This window comes from Macrobrachium rosenbergii, chromosome 8 (assembly GCF_040412425.1).
Source record: "Macrobrachium rosenbergii isolate ZJJX-2024 chromosome 8, ASM4041242v1, whole genome shotgun sequence".
Taxonomy (NCBI): domain Eukaryota; kingdom Metazoa; phylum Arthropoda; class Malacostraca; order Decapoda; family Palaemonidae; genus Macrobrachium; species Macrobrachium rosenbergii.
In genome coordinates, this window is record NC_089748.1 from 53,846,098 (window position 1) to 53,868,387 (window position 22,290).

The window sequence follows — 22,290 nt, forward strand, 5'->3', positions numbered from 1 at the left end:
ATAACACCTTCTGTAACCTGACACCTTCACGTTTAAGAATATCATAAACGTCACGTTTGTTCTTTATCACTCTTGCAGTGGCATCACTTTGTAACATTGCAATCATGTCTTACTGAGGTCGTGACATTTTCTAACCTAGTCTGCTACAGGGAACAGTCATTCATTTTTATAACTTGATATCACACATCCTTGCGAAACTTATGAATCTCTCACTTTTTGGTTTACCAAAATATTTACTTATGCAACTTCTTTACTCTTGTAATGACATCATAGTGACGTTATTAACACATGACAATCAGTCATTAAGATTTTAGCCTACTTTCCTAATTAGAGCAATCAGTTATCTTTTAATTGGCAGGTTCACTCACATTCAATAGTACCTAAAAAGTGTCTTTCACTTTTGGCTCTCCTCTCTCTAATTTTCGAAAGCTTTGGTCACTTCTGGCTCTCCTCTCTCTAATTTTCAAAATTTTTCGATCACTTTTGGCTCTCCTCTCTCTAATTTCCAACATTTTTCGGTCACTTTTGGCTCTCCTCTCTCTGATTTCCAATTTTTTTGGTCACTTTTGTCTCTCCTCTCTCTAATTTCCAAATTTTTTGGGTCACTTTTGGCTCTTCTCTCTTTTCGATTTAAGTCACTGTTGATTACAGTTCTCCGAGTCTAAATTTGCAGGGGATTGCTCGAAGGGAAAAACACAACCTTGCCTTAGACCCTCAAATCCGTGATGCCGCAGGGCAGGTCTTTGGGCAGAACGCTCGGCTTTCTCTGCCTTTGATCATTTTTAGTTCATTTTTAGCCGTGGTGAGAACTCAACGCCAAGTATGTCTGGTCTCTAAAGACAAAAAATAGTCTTTACCAAACGTAACATCTCTAATTACTGCCTCTTCTCCTCCCTGCTCTCCCAGTGAGTATTCATTCTAGGTTTTGAATAGCGTCATATGAATTCTCTCTCTCTCTCTCTCTCTCTCTCTCTCTCTCTCTCTCTCTTTACTTCTTTAGGCGCAAAGCTCACTTCATCTTTGACAGGGATGATTGGTAATAAAGTAATCAAACCAAAGCAACAATTCTTAGATGGATGAAACAATCAACAATAATACTAAAAACAAAAAAAAGTCATTTTAGTGAACATTTGTGTTCACTGCATCATCCAGATGCACTGTCAGATAAGGTTTTCATGATGCTGTAGTGATTCAGACGCCCAAATCATTTATTTTACGAGCCTGACATAACATTTTGATGAATTTTGATTTTGGTTAAATGACTCTTGGCTATCTGAGATTCTAATACGATCTATCAGAATTCCTGTTGGTATTGGTCTTCCTACTAATAATTTTATTCGTAAACCATCAATATTTTGCTATTAAACTCAGGCAACGTGTTCATGTAAAAAATTGTGTGAGTAATGGACCTTGCTTCGCCACCATTTTTGTCAGAAACTCTGGATCTACACACGAGAATGAAAGTCATTGTCAAGACTCTTGTCTCCATATTTGGGTTGGCCTTTTTTTCGTTCTTTTTTCCACTCTTGAGAGATTTTAACCAAAGTGTCTCCTTCCATACTGATATAGTTGGTCCTCAAAGCTCTCTAAAAGTTGTCAGTCTTGCGCCAAACCTCTTCAGTATTTATGCGATATACATAGGCCTCTTTCACAATATAGGCCTCTTTCACAATATGAACTGTAAGATTCCCTATTCCATTCTCCCACCAAGAGCACTGCTAATCAGAGAGCAGTAGCAGCAGAAAGAATTGCAGTTTACCGTGTCAACAAATACATTTATGAAAAACATAGAACACAAATGATTAGTAGTGATTTTCATTGTTTTAAATTTCATTGTGTGGCTTAGGCTCCTGTGATACAAGGTAGTCTTTATTCATCTTGATAACGTAAAATTATATAAAAAAGAAAGAAAAAAACAGATAGGTCCAAGTAGAGTTTCTTCATGTTTGCAAAATGCAGAAATGATTTAAACGCACGCCTAGTTTTAAACATACAGATTCATGCAGGTTATGTACATGACCCCTTTGAAAAGCGTTATTTATTAATCTGCAGTAATGAAAAGCATATTGACAGAGGTAAAAGGATTGTTTAGGATTCTTTACATTAAAATGGAAGGTCTTTTGCATTAAACAAAGGAATTTTCCTTTGACATAGAATGCGACACTATTCAGATCTGCATTATTGGTTTCAGGCCAGGAAAAGCAAACCAGACTTTCGGAAAACAGAAAACGAAAATTTCATAATTTTTTTTTCAGTGTATATCTAGTGAGCTTTCTTCTTGGCCCAGTTGTGTAGACATATGCTAACTTGATTTAACCATCATTAGATGAGAAGCAGCTACACTACTAGCTTCTGAACACGATGAACTTTTATTAAGGTGACACTAATATGACGGAGATTTTACTAATATCCAAAGTAATGCCAAATGTATGTCAGACTACGGAACGCAGTCTCGTTAGAAAGAATTTAAACCTTTCTTAATAGGAATTGTTCCACGTTACTATGAACTTTTATAAACCTCAAGAAATTTATTAGAGAGAATGCTCTCGTTAATCATATTTTACCGAGTGAGAAGGAAGGAAAATAAAAATCAGCCGACTACCGTCTGGTCCACAGACATAAACTGTCAAGTTGCACTGCAAGAGGGAGTTCAGAATACCAGGATGAGTCAGCAAGCAAGCAACCCGTGATTGCAAAGACAGGTTCGCGGTGATGAATGAAGGATCCCCCCCACACCTGTGGATAGAACGTAACTGACGCTGTGGGAGGAGAATCCTTACGTGGGATTGTGGGTAATTTGCAGGTTTTTAAAAGAGTTATTTAGACACTTGACTTCTCAAGAGGTCAAAAAGAGTTTAGGGTTTGCAGTCCATCTACACATCTCTCTCTCTCTCTCTCTCTCTCTCTCTCTCTCTCTCTCTCTCTCTCGTTTCCGTTGGAGGCAGTGGCATCAGAACGGTACAGCCTTCTAGTTTTTGGGGAATCTTTAGGGATGAGATTGCTAGCCCCACGCCAGTTTTCTTAACCCCCTGCATATAGACTTGGAGCGAATTCGGGCGTAGTAATCTTGGCCCGAGGATATGGCGTGACCATATACTCCAATTACGTTTTAAATCACATTTTGCTTCTGGTTATAGAAGTTATATATATATTATATATATATATATATATATATATATATATATATATATATATGTTATATATAGGTCACATATTATTGTGGTGAAAAATGAAGAAACGGGGGGTAGGTCCTACACCAAGTTTCTTATTTTTTCACCTGTGGTAATGTGTGACAAATGAATCACGTACAAAAGGATAATAATCATATATGGTATATATATATATATATATATATATATATATATATATATATATATATATATGTGTGTAGCAGTAACTCATTTAGACTGGTGTTGTTTATAGCTACCTTATTTATTTTTATAGGCTCTGCGTAATTACTCCCTTTATGGTTCCGGTTAGTAATTTCTTTCGGGATTTTGACTGTCTCCTGGCTGGGGAACACAAAACTTAATTAAGGAATTGTCCAGATTTTTTTATTTCCTAGAAAATTCATTTTCTTCCATGTGATAGTTGATTACTGTCTGGTGTGGGTCCGAAACTGTATCTGAATCCAAGATTTTCTCTTAGCGCAGTTAATTTACTTGTTTATAGTATTTATTTTAATAAAAACGGCTCCTTACCGTTAAGTGAAAGAAAACGTAAATGACGCCTCGTACCGTGTCCTCCTATTTATGAAAGAAAACATACTTGGATACCTTTACTCACTGGCATAAGCTTACAGTCTGATTATCACGTCTGATTTTTCGTGCATTTTCCATTTATTTGAATACATATCATTCTGCAAAGTCAAAGATTAATATTCCCTAGCGTTACAAATATTATACATGTACTAACAACTATAGTTTAAAGTAGGAATTTATATAAGAAAAAAGTAAAAAAAGCGCCGAAGTTTCTCTGGCGCAATCGAGTTTTCTGTACAGCATATAATCAAGGCCACCGAAAATAGATCTATCTTTTGGTGGTCTAAGTATAATGCTTTATAAGCCGCAGCCCATGAAAGTTTAACCATGGCCCGGTGGTGGCCTATCTTGTATCGTTGCCAGATGCACAATTATGGCTAACTTTAACCTTAAATAAAATAAAAACTGCTGAGGCTAGAGGGCTGGAATCTGGTATGTTTGATGATTGGAAGGTGGATGATCAACATACCAATTTGCAGTCCTCTACCCTTAGTAGTTTTTAAGATCTGAGGGTGGACAGGAAAAAGTGCAGACGGATAGACAAAGGCTGCACAACAGTTTTCTTTCAGAAAACTAAAAATCTACTTCAAAATTATTGCTTTTGTAAAAATATTAAAAGGGTTCTTATTTATGAACTGAATATCTGTGGAATTAGAGATTTTGGATTATCCAAAAATTGTTGTCTTGCAAGTTTTCTTTAATCCTGTAAGCATCTCTCTAGTTTTGCATAACTTACGACTGTAACTTTTATAAAACTGATAAGCTAGCATATTCTTGTGGTCCTTGGAACTGCGCCTTATCGTCCGCTTCCAGATATAAAAGGAAAAAATATATAAAACTGGGTCAGGAGGTTCCTTCCATCTTGAGTGAAGTGGTCAAACATGGAAAATGCTTTTTCCACAATCGTCGCCTTTTCCCCACTCAAAATAATAATAACGTTATTCTTACGCTTTTTCACAGATTTTCTAAATATTTTAACGTTTTAAAATATATCTAAACAGATATATAATTTCTTCTTTTTTTTTATCACAGCGCTTGTGAAAATAACTACAGTAATTTAACACATCCTTTAAGTCGATAACCATGTTTGTCACAGGAAATAACAGATTGCACTATAAATAAATACTGGAGAACAAAATCACAGGACAAAAATAGTTAGCTTCGCTTGCACCAATAAATCATCCTAGGCGTTTTTTTAATATTTTTTACATTCAGGAGTTTCCCTCGTTTCCTGTAGATGGATGAAGTTCATTTCATGATATATTTTACATCATTCATCTTTTACATTTATTGTAGAATAGGTAGAGTTCACCTTCCAGGCTAACTACCTAAATATATCTCTCTCAAACACAAGCTTACTAACACCGTTGAATTCATTTTATCTGACTTATTATCATTGTGTTGAAGCCTTTCCTAGTCTTAAACGCACGAATGATGTCGTGTTCTCATCCATATCTGATCGCCAACTTTGCTTTTCCGTGATCGGAGAGCGAAATGTTTGATCACGATGGCTGAACATCAGTTTTGGTCAGTTCGATTGCATCAGACGCCGCCTTTTCTGCATTTTTGATCGAACAGTCGAAATTTTATAGGAACATTGTCTGGTGGCATGGCTTGTCCAAGTTTCATGATCTGTTAGTGAGTAAAACATTATTTTTCGTAATGTCAGCATCTGTCGAAATGTGCACAAAGACTTACTGTACAAGACCAGAAGGGGTCATTAATTACGTGTGACTGAGAAAAAAAACGGAGTTTAGGTGGAGATTATAGCTCAAAAGCAAATTCCATATGAAAGAGATTCTAAAACTTACAATTAGGGTTTCCTAAAATGGAGGGAGATGTAATTTGATTAAAAAAAATGACCAGTATTATGGGAAGTATATGTCATCAGAAACAAATATGAGGAGTTAGTAGAGGTTCCAGGCCCTTGCTTGTCGATAAACTGATATGCATTTGCGTGGAAGCATATGGCTATCTTTGGGATAATGTCAAAATCATGGGCAAAATGTCTGCGTTACCGACGCCTCCTCTCAGTCAGCCTGTCTGCCTCTTTTGCCTGTGGACATTTACGTGTACACTTACACGAATAAGATGCACGAACACACATTACATAAATTATATATATATATATATATATATATATATATATATATATATATATATATATATATATATATATATATATATATATATATATATGTGTGTGTGTGTGTGTGTGTGTGTGTGTGTGTGTAAAAGGCGCGCGTGTGTGTGTTGTATGATCGCGCGAGAGAGCCAGAGAGGAGAGATCTGTAATTTTAACCCAACGTGAATAAAATGCACATCGCAGATTAACCCATCCTTATTACTGTCAACTGCCTCCTCTATTTTTCTAGCGCCAAAAGAAAAAAAAAACGAGCATTTTTAACAAAAGAAATCTGCTTGGAAATGGAATGGAAAAACCTCTAATTTCCGCGAGGTTTGTCGTCCGAGCGATAACCTTTGATCCGGGTTAAGTGAACACAATGGGATGGCCCGGCAGTTGCCCGGCTTTATCGGACCCAAAAGGCACAAGCATATGATAGGAAGGTTTCTTGCAGCACCGAAATTTAACGAATTTAATTTCCATTATGAAGGAGGGAAAACAGAATGTCGTATCTCCGTCTGGCAGAGTTTATCCGCTCGTATTTTGCGAGAAATGTCATGATAAAACCAAGAGAAAAGATGGGAGAATAATTGGTTTAAATGCCAAGCCCCTAAGGACGGTCGAATTTAATTAAATGCTGATTTCGGGGTAGCATAGCAAATGATGTAACGCCAACGCCCAACGCTTTATCCACTACTAATGTATGAGAAGTGTCACGATAAAGCCTTCATTATAAGAAGAAACAAACGAGTAATTGGTCTGAATGCGAAGACCTGAGGGACATTATCAATGTTGAAGTGATCACGCCTCAGTGAACACGCTGTACTCCACCGAAGAGAACGAGTTCTAGAAATTGCCCTAACTGAAGAGTACATGACCCGGAGAACACGATACCTTAAAGCAACTGATGTAACAGTCTGAGCCACTCATGCGCAAAGAACACAAAACACAGGGCTTGATAATAACAAATAAGGTGCACAGGAGGACTTGAGACTGACGAAATTTCGACCTCGAAAATATAGCAAAGGAATAAAAAGTATCTGGCAAGGGTAACATCTGGTCAAGAGGGATATCAGGACGCTTCGTTTACGAAATTCAAATTTTGCTTCTAAACCATCTAAATAGAATTATTGCACCCAAGTCTTACGGGATGGAAATTCGTTTATTTCGCTATGTACAAAAAAATAAATAAATAAAAAAAATGAAATTGATTTGAATGTAAATAGTTCACTTAGGAAGCGCACCATATCCCACACGGAAGAATACAACTTCCTTTTATGGATAAAACGTATCCCAACAGAGAGGCAGTTATAAAGGGGGAAAAAAATAAGAGACTGGTCTGGACCGACGACGAGTGAGGCTGGGTGCTCCAGAAAGTGGGAGGGGCCGCAGACACACACCTGGGAAATGCCATCTGGTTTACGTATGATTTGATGACATCTCAGGCCGCGACTTATTTTGGCTGTTTTGGCGTGAAGCAAAGACTGCCCTAAAATGTTTATTTTTTCCCCGAGAGTGATATCAAAGTCGTAAATCATTAAATAGCTTCAGGAGAACTTAGCCTCATATCTCACGGAGTGTTCGATGTTCTTGCTTTTTGTACACTTACGAAATATGATCTTTATTTGGGAATGTATCCTATCGAGATACTATTAATACTAACACTACTACTACTACTACACCGGTACTATAAATAATGTAATGGCAATACCTCCTGGGATGTTACAGTTTTATTACTCAGATTGTATTACATTGGATTTTTTATCTCCTTACCGAATAAAGACATAGCATGAAATCCGACAGATAAAAAAGGCACCTGATGCTGAGATACTGCAGAGAACGAAGGAAGAAGACTCACGACACCTCGCATGATATGCAGTTACCATGCAGGGCAACGCAAAGGGAAGGTGAGATTACCTTTGGCAATGTTGCAAGTGCCCCGATACTGTTGAATGTTGGCTGGCAAGCAGAAGGGTACTCCCGGCCCTCCGTGATGCAACAGACACTGCCGATAGTACATTGGCTTTTAGTCATTTACAAATCATTCGCCCTGATTAGCGATGATGGGATGGTGGGGATCGGGTGCCAGGGAGTGGGGGAGTGGGGAGGGACTGGGTCTGGTGGGGCGGGTGGGGAGGGGCAGGTTTATGATGAAGTTATGACGCTCAAGGGTGAATTGGGTCATTGCCCTCTCTCATTAGGTCTGTTTCCTGTTCACACCTGCGAGGACAGGTAGCGTTTCAACGCATCTGCATTGTGGCTTACTTCCCTGATAACATGAATGCCTTTAAAACGCCGTAAAAAATCATCTTTGTAAAACCAGAAATTGGCAGGGTATAATTAACAATATACACATCAAAATCTAATTTAATAATTATTATTGAACATGACTGCACTGCCAAATATAAAATAAAAATACGGAATCCTCTGTAAAAATATGAAAACCGAAACCAGTAGAGAAAGGAAAAGAAGAACAGATAATTCTATATTGATCCCGCCGACATAAATAAAAATAATTCCACGAGGCCAGACTCGAAAATGCTTGGGGTTCAAGGGATAAGGTCGTGAGGGGGTGGAAGGTAGTTGGAGGTGGGGAACAGGGGTATGCTGTCTCTCTCTCTCTCTGTCTCTCTCTCTCTCTCTCTCTCTCTCTCTCTCTCTCTCTCTCTCTCTCTCTCTGACAACTGGAGGGGGAGGAGGAGAAAAAGAAGAAGAAGAAGGAGGAGGAGGAGGAGAAAAATGTGAAGGGTGGGGTCAAAAAAAAAGTTGTAGGTGAGAAAAATGTTGTAGAGTGGGGAAATGTTGGGATAAAAAAGTAAATGTGAATACGGATACAAAAAAGTGAAAGTACAGGGAATGTGAAAGGGGGATGAAAGGATGAGGAAGAAAAGGTTGAGGGGGTAACAAAAGGTGAGAGGATGGGAGAAATAGAAAGGGATGACAATGCCTAGGCGTCAAATAGAGTAGAAAAGGTCGTGGGTGAGGAAAAGTTAGTTGTGGTGGTGGAAGGGCATGGAAAAGAAGAAGGGAAAGGTAGACAGGAGAGAAAAGTTAAAGAAGGAAATGGAATGTTGAAAGGAAAAGAAATCTATTTGGAGGCAGAGGTGGAGGGAGGTGAAGAGGTGGAAGACGAAACAAGGTGAATGCTGAGAAGACGAAGCAGAGAGCAAAAGAGGCGGCGCAAGGAACATTGTAAAGGACAGGAAACATAAATTGGGAGAAAAACGTAGAGAGGCAGAAGAAACTTAAGGGAAAATAACTTGCGCTGAGGAAATTATAAACGAAAAGGATAAGGCGGGAGACAAGGTAAAGCTGGAAGGATTGGAGAAAGGTTGGTGTTGCTGAGAGACAAGACTACACAAAAAAAAAGTATATAGAATGTAAAGGTCGAAAGAAGGTAAGGAAACAGAAGGATTAGGTCTTGGGTGAGACAGTGTTTGAGGGCACCGCTGTCCGTGTCCCTCGAGTGTGAGCTTATTCTATACAAAACCAATAATCCTTATTTGCAATGTCATTAACAGAAGGAAAAGATAAGCACGCGCAGCCTGTTTGGGATGATGAAAGGATATCGCCCTGAGAATCGAGAGTAAATATTATTTGTTATCATTTGATTATTTGCAGATAAATATTATTTGCTATCATTTTATTATGTGTAGGTGTCAGCCATTAAGCAGTTTCTGGCTATCATTCGATTATCCTTTGATAGTTTTCTAAAGTAGATTATACACTTATGCATACGGCTATTCTAATATAAACATGCTTGCATGGTCATAAAAATTCATACGCAAGCTAATATTCAAACACTCACTATATATATATATATATATATATATATATATATATATATATATATATATATATATATATATAGAGAGGTGTGTGTGTATACACATATATATATACATATGTACATACATACATATATATGTATATAGTGACTGACACTTGCATGAAAACTTGATGCTCTTTGTGGCCATCGAGTAGCCTCGAACCCACAGCCTTTCAGTTCAACCGATCCACTGTGCAGAGAATGGTAACGACCCTTCTGGTTTAATCTCAACTGTGCACTACTCTGCAGTTGCCACTGACCAACTTTCTTACGAAAGCCCTCTCACACGCCAATTTGTACGTCAGTATTAAATCACGTTTACAGTGATGTATACATGTTGTAATTGACAATAAATGAGAGTGCGCTGTGTTCGAGGCTACTCGATGACTGGAACAGGCGTAAATCTCTCATTTAATTGTCAGGCACAGTGTGCATATATCTCGTGTAACAGTTATATTACATATATATATATATATATATATATATATATATATATATATATATATATATATATATATTGTGTATGCTTGCGCATGTGTTTGTGAACATGACAACAAGTACATAAGAGTGCATGCATTAAATGATACTTGTGGTCGCACGTTACATTCTTTTTTTAATATAATTATATTCAAACTTGATAAAGTGTACTCATCCTGTAGTACATAATAATGCTGTTTGTTCTACACGGATAACGATGCTCACCTTCTTATTAAAGGAGAAGAAGAAGAATGAGAAATGATATAACTTACCATTTCTTGTCGAAGTTTTGCGTGTGATGTCGATCACCCAATCTGTTCGATCGTATTAATGTCGTTTGTCGAGCTTAAAAAACATTCCATCGCGGTAATCATTGCGTCCTTTTGCACTAATAACGATCATTGTATCGTAATCAGTTGAGAAAACGGGCAACTTTTCACCTGGACAATCAACTAATGAAATCAAATTTCGAACCCTTTAGGAGATTATCTTTTTTTTTTATACTTCAGAACGTATGTAATGCTTCTCGTAACGCTTCTCTACCGAAGAATTTGAGTCGTGTTTCTCGGTGAATTTTGCGTCAGATGTCCCGCAAAATCCAATGAGGTTATTCCGGATTATAGTCTCTGCAAGCAACAATTCAGCAAAATCTCTCATCCTTCTTCAAGGTCGTGCTCAAAACTCGTCAGCCTCAGATTTGACGAGACTCACCACCTGTCTGTACGAACGCATAAACGCCGTGTAGACAATAATCGGAGACACCATCCATCCAGATAGAGTTGCACGACAGCACCTGTCTCGGGGTAATGAACCAAAAAGTTCCCATACTTATTTTGACGGACACTTCTCCAGCAACGCCTCTCGATTCATAGCTAAAGGGAGCGTCGCTCATCAGATTAGGTACGATCCAAGTGTTTCTGAACGTATGTCTTTTAGGATCGTTTTGCTCTCGCAGTGCGTCAAGTCCTGTACATTATTGCATCAGGTCATGGTAGAGTTCTATGAAAGTGTGAATCATTCGATCAGTTTTCAAACTTCTTGACTGACAGTCTTTGCAAGCACTGTGGTGTATTATTTCGCTGTATTGTCTGATGCGCAGATCACTAACATCTTTGGTTGCATTTCTACCTTGCTTTCTATCCTTTCTTTACAATCTCTCATTACTTTCAGCACTGATGACCACTTAAATATGGAACTGATTTTCCCAGAGCAAATAAAACTATTTTATTTTGAATTGAAAAAAAAATGACTATAATCAACTTGACTTAGAAACGCGGCGCACTTAACTAAAGACAAAACAGAAAGAAACGAGGCTAAAAAAAATTGGCAGTGATTCCCTTTGAGCGTGACACTTGAAGACGTGGTCGCTTGGGCAGACCAACCACGACTGAGGTCGCCAATACCCCGCGCCACGTGTGAGCTCTGCCCCCATACACCACGGTGCCCGACCCCTCCGACTGGGGCGCTCGCCCGTTGATACCAAACTTACTACATCTGTCCACTGTAAAACGCCCCCGCCGCCGCAGCAGCTATAATCTAACTTCAATCTACCCGCCAACATCGCGGGCATGGAACGCCACCTGCCACTTTTCGGGGCTCGGATAGGCCTCCTCCGAAATACCCAACGGGTACCAGTACGCGTTCCCGACGCTGTTAACGTAAGGACCGGCACTGTGCCCACGTCTTTGGCCCATGAGGCACTTACCTCCAGTTACTGCTAAGATCAGCTCTTATTAGGCTGTATAACCATGGTGATCGCTAAAACCAGTATTCTTCCTCCAAGTATAGACGTTGTCAAGTATCTTTCATACGCTTTTGGCTATCTTATTATGTCGGAAAAGAATCAGAATCGGTTTTCTGTGCAGCAACGCCATGGAAAAAAATATGAATGCTAAAGGAAATTGGTGAACCGACATATTCTGATTGCTTATTATTATTATTATTATTATTATTATTATTATTATTATTATTATTATTATTATTATTATTATTATTATTATTATTATTCTAGCCGGGAAACTTTTTAAGACAAAAGATAATTCAGCTTTTTCGAGACTAGAAAACGTATATTTAAATGTTCGTGAAAGAGTCGGCATCAAAAACAAAAGTTAAATAAGACAACCTCTTAATAACATATAAAATTAAATAAGAAATAAATTTCCTCTCATATCTCTAGTAATAGGTAATTTTCTAAAGCTTCGCATAGTCATAAAAATCATTTCATAAAACTCAAGCTAATGTTGATTCTACATTTCCCTTCATGAAATATCGCATAATTACTATTCAGTTTCGAAATTCTGTAAACAAATGAGTTTAGTGTGGTCATCATCTTAAAAAAATGTTTACCTGAGCCAACTTTAGAATCAGCGCTTAATTTAAAGATTTAATCTTAAATGTTTTCAGACATTAAGTAATTAGTTGCACGTTTTGGAATTCAAGACAAGAAGAATCAACTCCTTCCCTCATTTAGCAGAAAGCGGGTGACAAATTTTACTGCAAATCTTAAGAGAACTCATTTATTTCCGTTGCCTGGCCATTTTCAGGTGGTAATGAAGCTGCTTTCTGCTTTTGTAATGAATGTTAATTACTTTTGCAACTGCTCTGTACAGCTTACAGCTTATTGGTCTGTATGCCGTTACCACTTCTCAGCATAATTAAGGCTTAATGCTTCCCCTGATACTGTGCGAAAATCACTGACTCCAGAGCAGATAAAATTCAAGTCCTTCGTGCCTTTTAGGTTCAGAGTGGTGAATCCCTTTCCGTCATGCGTGTTTGCTATTTCACTGAAAGTTTGTTTTGTCGTCATCTCCGAATGAAGTCCATGAATGCCTTTTGGTGATCGAGCTTCAGTTTGTTAACTCTGCCATTCTAGGTCTCCTTGGCATAAGAGAAAAAATTAGCATAGCAATATTATCAGATACCACTGAGAGCTATACAGCTGTAGTTAGTGAATTAAAATATCTATTTTTTATGTTAGTTTATAGAGCTCTTAACAGGCAAATACATGTTCACACATACATATTTACTCACGTATGAGGTAGACTTCACCCAAGAGAATTGGACCTATTTCGTACTGACTAAACATAACGTAAAATTTCAACAAAATTCTGGCATAAAGTTGCCCTTCCGAACCTTAAATGTTCGTCGATTTTAGACTGTATAATAACCTTCATACAGATTTTTAAACAGAAGTGTCTAAAAGATTATTTTTAGTAAAATTATTGGAAAAGGTGGTTTGAGGTCTGATCCTGTATAATATCTTCCTTTTCAAGTGTTCTTTTTCTCCTCTTTAACAGCTTTTATTTGATATATCCGAGAGAAATATGCTGCTCGATTTTCTGTACTTTCCTAAAGATTTATTGTTCATTATACTTTACTCTTCATCTGATGAATATGCTTTCTTTTATCATGCTTCCTTTTGCGCACCCTGTTCGTAGTTTTTTTTTTTTTTTTTTAATCTTGCGTATAAAAAAATATATAGCTTTTTTCCCTTGAACCCCAGCGTCAGTCCTAACAAAATAATTCAATTTTCAGTGTTTGCACTGTCGTTGCATTTTGAGATATTCTATTGAATTTCGAAAGATGAATATGCATAGAAACCTTTTGAGAGTAGTATTATGTAAGCAGTACATTGAAAATACTCATCCAGTGGAGCTTTTATGTTAGAGAGTGGTTTTATATGGCCCATTTACCGGAGACGTTCCGCAGTGTATTCAAAACGGTATTTTGACAAAGGAATCCAGTTATGCTCGTTAGGATTTTTTCCTTAAAGGAAACCGTTTTTTTTGTCAAAGGATGGCTGACAGCTCCTAGACTTTTAAATAATTTTTTCTTCACTTTTATGGTAAAGGGAATGTTTTTTTTTTTCTTTCCCTCCACTCTTTCCTTTGCCTTTACGTATTCCATTTTTTTTCTTTTTTCTGCAACTGTTGCTAACAGTGTTGGATCTCTGTGTCCTTGACACACGTATAGGACTTGTCTTTTAGGAGACGAATGACTCATGATTTTTTCTTATATACAATAATAATGACGGAAAGTGGACAATATTAAACTAAATGCTGTGAGGAAATGAAAATAAATATATACAGTAAATAACGATGTTTGACGAAATTAATCTTACCGCTGGGACAGAGAACATCTGTAAAACTGACACCAAACATCTCTTTCTTGAGATGCTGTTAGATTTTTCCTTTTCTACACTGATTTGGTTTTCAAGAGCAGAGATTGATAAATAATCTTAGGCCTAAATAGTACCTATTACAAATGCAGCCATAAGAAGATATGATAAGTGAACATACGTCATTCGACTTGAAACTTGACTGAAGACTCGCTTGTCATAATGACAGTAATTTTACGAGTGAGCTTGAATCCTAAGTCAAGTCAAAATAGGTCGCCTTTATCTAGCTTTCTTACTTGTCAGTCGATAGAATATGAAATTAGTATTTGTACACATCTCTTTCTTGGAAATCGCCTTCTTTTTGGTTACTTTCGAGTATGAAGTAAAATTTTACCCATTAGACATTGAAGATAAAGCTGCAAGAGGCACATCTCGTGGGGGATGGTCGTTGAGTGCATGATATACCCAGCTGCATGCCACAGGGATAATGAGGTCGTGGAAGACCAAAGGAAACATAGATGAGGACAGTCGGAAGAGAAGCTTATGATGAAGAATGGCTCGACCAGAAAGACAGAACGTTAGAGAGAGATGATAACTTCATCTGTTGAAGAAGTATTTATCCTTTTTTTATTGCTTTTGATGTTTACTTAAGTCACGATGAAATACGGAGATATCTGTTACGAGTTCATCGAGCCTTTTAGTTGCCAGAGGAGACATAATGACTTTTTTCATTTCAAGAAGTACTTATGTTCTGTTTATCTCTTTCGATGTTTACCAGGCTTAAGTCACGTTAAAATATAGATGACTAGGCATTCAAAGGAAGGAAGTCGAATGGCTGATTCTGTTTTAAAGCGACTAAGTAACCGTGGAGCAAATAATCAATTAATAACGTTATAACTAAGGTACATAGAGAGAATTTACTCAATGGATCTTGACTAAAGCAGAGTAACACTTACACTCTTTTGTCACTTTTTTATCCTAAGAATTTCACTCAGATTATTTTCATAATTTTTGCGATTTACTGTTGTTATGTCTGGAAATCTGTGTTGAAATCAATTTTAAAAACAGTTTAGAATTTTGACACTTCCAAATAAACAAATACCGATGGACCTGGAAGGTTGATATTTTAATGCTACATCTCAAGTACAAGAAAAAAAAACCTTCAGACCATATCCGTAAAAGAATTTGAGAATGCATGTTTATCTAGCATAGCCATTTGCGCAGTCTTAACAATGCAAGCTGAAAAAAAAATGGGATAAAATAAGGGGAAACAAAACAGACTTCAACTCTGAAAAGTGGTTGATGAAGATAGAGACGACGCTGCCTTCATATCACTGGTTGGTTGGTTTAGATTAAGCCGGCCTGTAGTGTGAAAAGGTGTGAAACGGGGTATGAGGCCGGGAGTGGACCTCCAGACATGTCCGACCAACTCGGACGATTTATATCATTAAAGTAACGGGGCAGGAAAGTGAAACCTGACTCCCGAGGTCTTCACGTTTCACCTGTAATTAACCGCTCCCCCCCCCCCTTGATTATTTTTGCTTATCGACGTCTCGATTTTCCAAAACGCCGAGCAGGTCAGCCATTGCCTCCCCAATGGCCACTTCCCTCCGTATAATGGACGCCTCCTAATGCATGGCAGAGCGTCGAAAATTCCTGTCATTCAGCTTTGTTATCTGCGTCGTGCACCTTGCGCCCTCGGGGGCAGGAGATTGGTGCCCTTAGAAGCGAGAATGACTGACGACTTCGCGTCTCACGGTGCCTTAACCACACAAACTCTCTGGCTGGCCACATGACTCAGCAGCAAGCAACGCTTTCAGATTCAATCCGAAGCACCTGCTGAAGCCCTCCGCGCCTCCTTCCTTTTAAGGGGAAGATAAAAATGAAAGATGCAATATGCGAATGACTCTCTCTCCATATTGTCTCTCTCTTTCTCTTATCTCTTTTTTTTTCCTACCCACCACAAAGAGCCTAATGGTTTTTAGGGTAAGTTTAGGTGCGTCACGGCTGATGTACAAACAAGTAAGAGAATATAAAATTTTGGAAATGTTACCAGCTGGATGCTTGACATGCTTGATAGAGTAGGAGAGAGAGAGAGAGAGAGAGAGAGAGAGAGAGAGAGAGAGAGAATTCCTACCCCAGTTTGTTTTACCAATTGTGTCGCCTACCTGCTTATTACTGTTCATCCATTTTATTGCAACATGCACCATGTATAGAAAATGGCTTAATATAATAATAGTTCATTCAAACGTGTATATTATATATATATATATATATATATATATATATATATATATATATATATGTATGTATTTGAATATATATATTTTATATACCATATTGGTTTGTTTGAAAATTTTCTGCCTGTTATACATTATATGAAAGAGAATTTTAAATAGTTGAATAATTCAGTTTTATCTAAACATCAAATAACGGCCCTTCTCACCCCGTGAGAATGGCCTCCAATACTGAGCCACTGGTGGTAGGTAGGCAAGAGGAAGATACGCACAATTCTGTGGGTTTGCATTATGGAAAGTATATACAATTCATGTATTTGCATTATGAAAACTATAAAAGTTGTGTATTTGCATCATGGAAAGTATATACAATTCATGTATTTGCATTATGAAAGCTATAAAAGTTGTGTATTTGCATCATGGAAAGTATATACAATTCATGTATCTGCATTATGAAAACTATATAAAAGTTGTGTATTTGCATCATGGAAAGTATATATACAATTCATTTACTATGAAAACTATATAAAAGTTGTGTATTTGCATCATGGAAAGTATATACAATTCATGTATTTGCATTATGAAAACTATGTAAAAGTTGTGTATTTGCATCATGGAAAGTATATACAATTCTGTGTATTTGCGTTATAAAAACTATAAAATTCTGTGTATTTGCATTATGGAAAGTATATAGAATTTTATGTATTTGCATTATGAAAACTATATAAAATTCTGTGTATTTGCATTATGGAAAGTATATACAATTCATGTATTTGTATTATGAAAACTATATAAAAGTTGTGTATTTGCATTATGGAAACTATATACAATTCTGTGTATTTGCGTTATGAAAACTAGAAAATTCTGTGTATTTGCATCATGGAAAGTATATAGAATTTTATGTATTTGCATTATGAAAACTATATTAAATTTGTGTATTTGCATTATGGAAAGTATATACAATTCTATGTGTTTTTGCATTATGAAAACTATATAAAATTCTGTGTATTTGCATTATGGAAAGTACGTGCAATTCTATGTATTTGCATTATGAAAACTATACAAAATTCTGTGTATTTGCATTATGGAAAGTATATAAAATTCTGTGTATTTGCATTATGGAAAGTATATAAAATTCTGTGTATTTGCATTATAGAGAGTGTATACAATCCTATGTATTTGCAATATGGAAAGCATATACAATTCTATATATTTGCATATGGATTCTTCATCTCAAACTAATTCAGTACTTTCATTAAGAAAATGCTTCGCCGTTCTCGTCTTTTTCACAAATTTTCTTAAAGAAACCATACAAAAAATAATTTTGTCAGGCCATAAGTATTCTACTGCTAGTTTAATATTTTCTCATGTGTTACATTTAATATAAAAATCTAAAGAACATTCACCTTAGGACTTCCTTAGTCCAAAGGCAAATTGTAATCTGGCTTCAACGAAATTGGCCCTTCCAGCGAGGGCCAAAAGGGGTCCTGTCACAAGGACTGAATAATTAAAGAAAATTACACAGGTTAATAGGGAATAATTTTATTATTTAAGAGTCATTTTCAAGGAGAGAAGTTAATGAAAGGGAGTTGGAAACTTTTCCTTCCCCAAGAGAGCCGTGAAATTCTGTTTAAACTGTGTGGTCCAAACGCTTATAGATCTTTTGTTTAAAAACTTTATACATAATGAGGGATAAGGGATAGTCCGTTTATTAAATAATGTTCTGTCTACCAAGGAAAAAGAGGAGTCTCAAACAAAAATAGAAAATGAGAGAAAAACAAGTAAAAAATGCGCCGAAGTTTCTTCAGCGCAGTCGAGTTTTCTGTACAGCATATAGTTAAGATCGCCGAAAATAGATCTATCTTTCGGTGGTCTCGGTATAATGCTGTATGAGCTGCGGCCCATGAATCTGTAACCACGACCCGGTGGTGGCCTGGCCTACTGAATATAGTTGCCAGATGCACGATTATGGCTAACTTTAACCTTAAATAAAATAAAAACTACTGAGGCTGGAGGGCAGCAATTTCTTATGTTTGATGATTTGAGGGCGGATGATCAACATACCAATTTGCAGCCCTGTAGCCTCAGTAATTTTTAAGATCTGAGGCGGACAGAAAAAGTGCGGACAGACAGACAAAGCCGGCACAATAGTTTTCTTTTCAGAAAACTAATAAGGCCCAAGAAGAACCACACCACCTCTACTTGACAGGAATGTCGGTGTTGCCTTTGTTACATAGAACTCGCTTGTGCTGCCAAGGGATTTTTGCCCATTTGGCAATCTGGAGGAGCTAGTTTTTACTTTCTATGGAAGCTTGTTGTAAAAAATATAGCCGTCTAACCTGCGTCTTCTCTTCTCGAGTACTTCTCTGTACTGATTAGAGCGATCTGTCTAAATCATTATCTTTTTGGCTTCCTACACATCATCAATTGTTCAAGAAAGCTTTCTGATCTATATCTTCCTAACGCCTGTAAATCATCAGTTGCTTATGTATTTATACTTTTTTAGGGTTTACATACAGTACATGTTTACATATATATGTATATATATATATATATATATATATATATATATATATATATATATATATATATATATATATACACACATTAGATAATATATATATATATATATATATACTGTATATATATATATATATATATATACATTAGATAATATATATATATGTATATATATATATATATATATATATACTATACTATATATATATATATATATATATACTATATATGTATATATTATATATATATATATACTGTAATATATATGTATATTTATATATTTATATATATATGTATGTATGTATATAAGTATTGGTTTTATGTGTCTGCCTTAGAGCAAGTGTTTGGAGTGGGTATTAACATTCCACTTTCAAGCAAGAGTTTAGCAATGCGCTTCCCAGGCCCTTGCTCTTCATCCCAGCTTCGACCTACAACAACCGAATAATCGCCTGATACATAATTCAGTGCTGAGGTCTCCAGAAACAAAATAGAGTTTTAACATACCGTAACTTGGTCAGTCATCCTCAGCCGGAAATTGAATTTGGCTCTTCTTGGTGGTAGGAGATTCTTTCAGTTACCACATCATGTATTTGTGTGTGTGTATGTTTGTATATATATACAGTGTATATGTATGTGTATGTATATATATATATATATATATATATATATATATAACATATATATATATATATATAATAACTTTTTACTATTTTAACGAAGAATTGATATTCGATAATCATAATTTAGGAGCGTTTATGCTCCGTTATAATATTTTCAAAACATATATCGTCTACAGTTTTCGTGTTTTAAAAAGTTAAGCGAAATTGACCACCCTAAAGTATCTATGTAACATTCACTGCTTTGCTTTCATCCCCTCTTCTTCTCCCCCATTTCTTCGTCTTTTTCTTTGTTCATCACACATCTTCGGTGGCGTTCTCGTTCCCAGATGTGACATCATTAGTGATTCTAGGTCACGACTGTGAGTGACGGATGAGTCTGCGACAACTGTGCTTGGAGCACGAATTGTCTTGATAATAAGATTCTGTAAATCGTCTTCTGACAGGGTGTGACGTTTACTTTCACTTGATGAGTGACGTTCAAACTCTGCTCAAAACCATCATTTTTATACTGTAAAATGGAAAATGGCGTCATCATCATCCTCATCATCATATTTTTTTCGTCCATTTTCTTATGGTACGTGGACACACATAAATTATATATATATATATATATATATATATATATATATATATATATATATATATATATATATATATATATGCATGTATGTATGTATACATGTACACACATGTACACCTGTGTATGTGTATGTATATATATATATATATATATATATATATATATATATATATATATATATATATATATATATATATATATATATATAAGGAATTTTATCACATCGCCGTGATTCATATACAAGCATTGGGTTACAAACGTCCTTAATATCCAATACCTCGGAAATAATATATTTTCATATATGTTACCGAAGGGGAATTCTTCTAGTTGATCTCAAGCTTCAGTCAGCTGTGGTTGAGCCCACGAGACGACGAACTATTATCAGCTGTGGCCTCTCTCTCTGGTAACAGATACAGTGTCATATTGATTTTGAGGTAGAAAGGACTGATATTGTAAAGGATGCTACAGCTTAATGCTTATATACAGTATATATATATAGAGAGTTATATGTTATATATATATATATATACATATATATATATATATATATATATATATATATATTATATACATATATACATACATACACACACACAACATATATATATATATATATATATATATATATATATATATATATATATATATATATATATATATATATATATATATAATCAGAAAGCTACAAATGTCCTTAATATCCAATTCACTCTACCTCTGGAAGTAATACATTTTTCATATATATAAAGTTACTGGAAGGGGAATTCTTTTAGTGAGTTAATAAGTCCACTGTCCTGTGGGATCGGAACCAGCGACGACGAGGAATCAGGACCAAGGTCTAGATTAAAGAGGTCTTCAACCCCTGACCTAAAATATGACTGTTCTGCGCAGGTACAGATCGTGACGTAGGCCGGATCTATAGGTGCGGCCTTGACCATTTCCACCCAAACATACCAAAGTACAGTGCGCTGGGAGTGATCAGAGGACTTACGACTTCCCTGAAACAAATTGTTAGTTATAATTTCGACACTAACATGAAAAAGATCTCCTTTAAATTGATTGTTCAGGTTGAGAACGCTGGGTTTCTGTAGTAGCCATAGTTAGTGACTTAGGAACAACAAATGTTAGTTGGTTGCATGGAATCTCAAGCGTGATATAGATAATTCTGCATTTGTTAACCCAGTAGATGATAACAGAGAAGAACATATGTGTTTTTGATGCACCGCTTTAAACAAAACTATATTAGAATAATTTCGATCAGGAGATGGATTTGTGTTATCGTGAGATAGGTCGCATATCATTGTGGTTCAGTTAGGGAGTTTATGAAAAGCAAAAAGTAGATCTACGGACAGCACATGACTCTAGCTGAAAAGCACACATCAATGTAATGGGCATGCAACGCATGAATGTTAAACTAGTGTGTACAATTACTGTCGAAACAACATACAAATGTCTTCAGTACTTCTGGTAATGCTGCTTGAAGATAAGGACTGAGAAACCGCCGCCGTTTATCGGCTCGTAGATATCTAGTTCGATTTATTTAACTCTCGAGTGCCTCGTGATAGAAACCATCAAGAAATGCCTATGGATGAATCTGGACATACAAAATAAAACGTTGCATGATATGATTCAGATGTCTAAAGAAATGAAAGTGATGAAAAGCAATAGGCTCTACCCTTTCCAAAAAGGCTTAATCTAATCATGCAATTCATTAATGAAGCTGCTGAGAATGGTCAAAAGATAATTTTCAAATATCTTTATTCTGACTTTATAGGCTAAAATCAAGATGGTCTTGACACTTTTTACGGCTGCATAAGGCAGATGGGTGCATGTCATCAACACTCCATCACCGTTGCATTTTGCTTTTTCGAATCAGGAAGGCCCACATTCTAGGCAAAGAGAGCAAACTGTTAGATCAAACTGCAACGTTGAAAGTTGCAATAGTGATAATGACATCAACCTCATTTTCCAGCTTTCTGTTGAAGAAAGCGCATCCTATGTAGATAAAGAAACTTCTATCCAAA

The 22,290-nt window shown here is 36.3% G+C and overlaps 2 protein-coding genes across 3 annotated transcripts in view; one reads left to right on the forward strand and one right to left on the reverse strand.

Annotated features, from left to right (window-relative positions):
* LOC136840867 (uncharacterized) overlaps positions 1-11,592 on the reverse strand; it is a 345,410-nt gene extending 333,818 nt beyond the window's left edge. The window contains 1 exon segment of the mRNA XM_067107819.1: positions 10,465-11,592. The gene's annotated coding sequence lies outside the window, so the exon portion shown is untranslated.
* Positions 1-22,290, forward strand: part of Task6 (TWIK-related acid-sensitive K[+] channel 6) — a 739,267-nt gene that overhangs the window by 605,002 nt on the left and 111,975 nt on the right. The window lies entirely within an intron of this gene.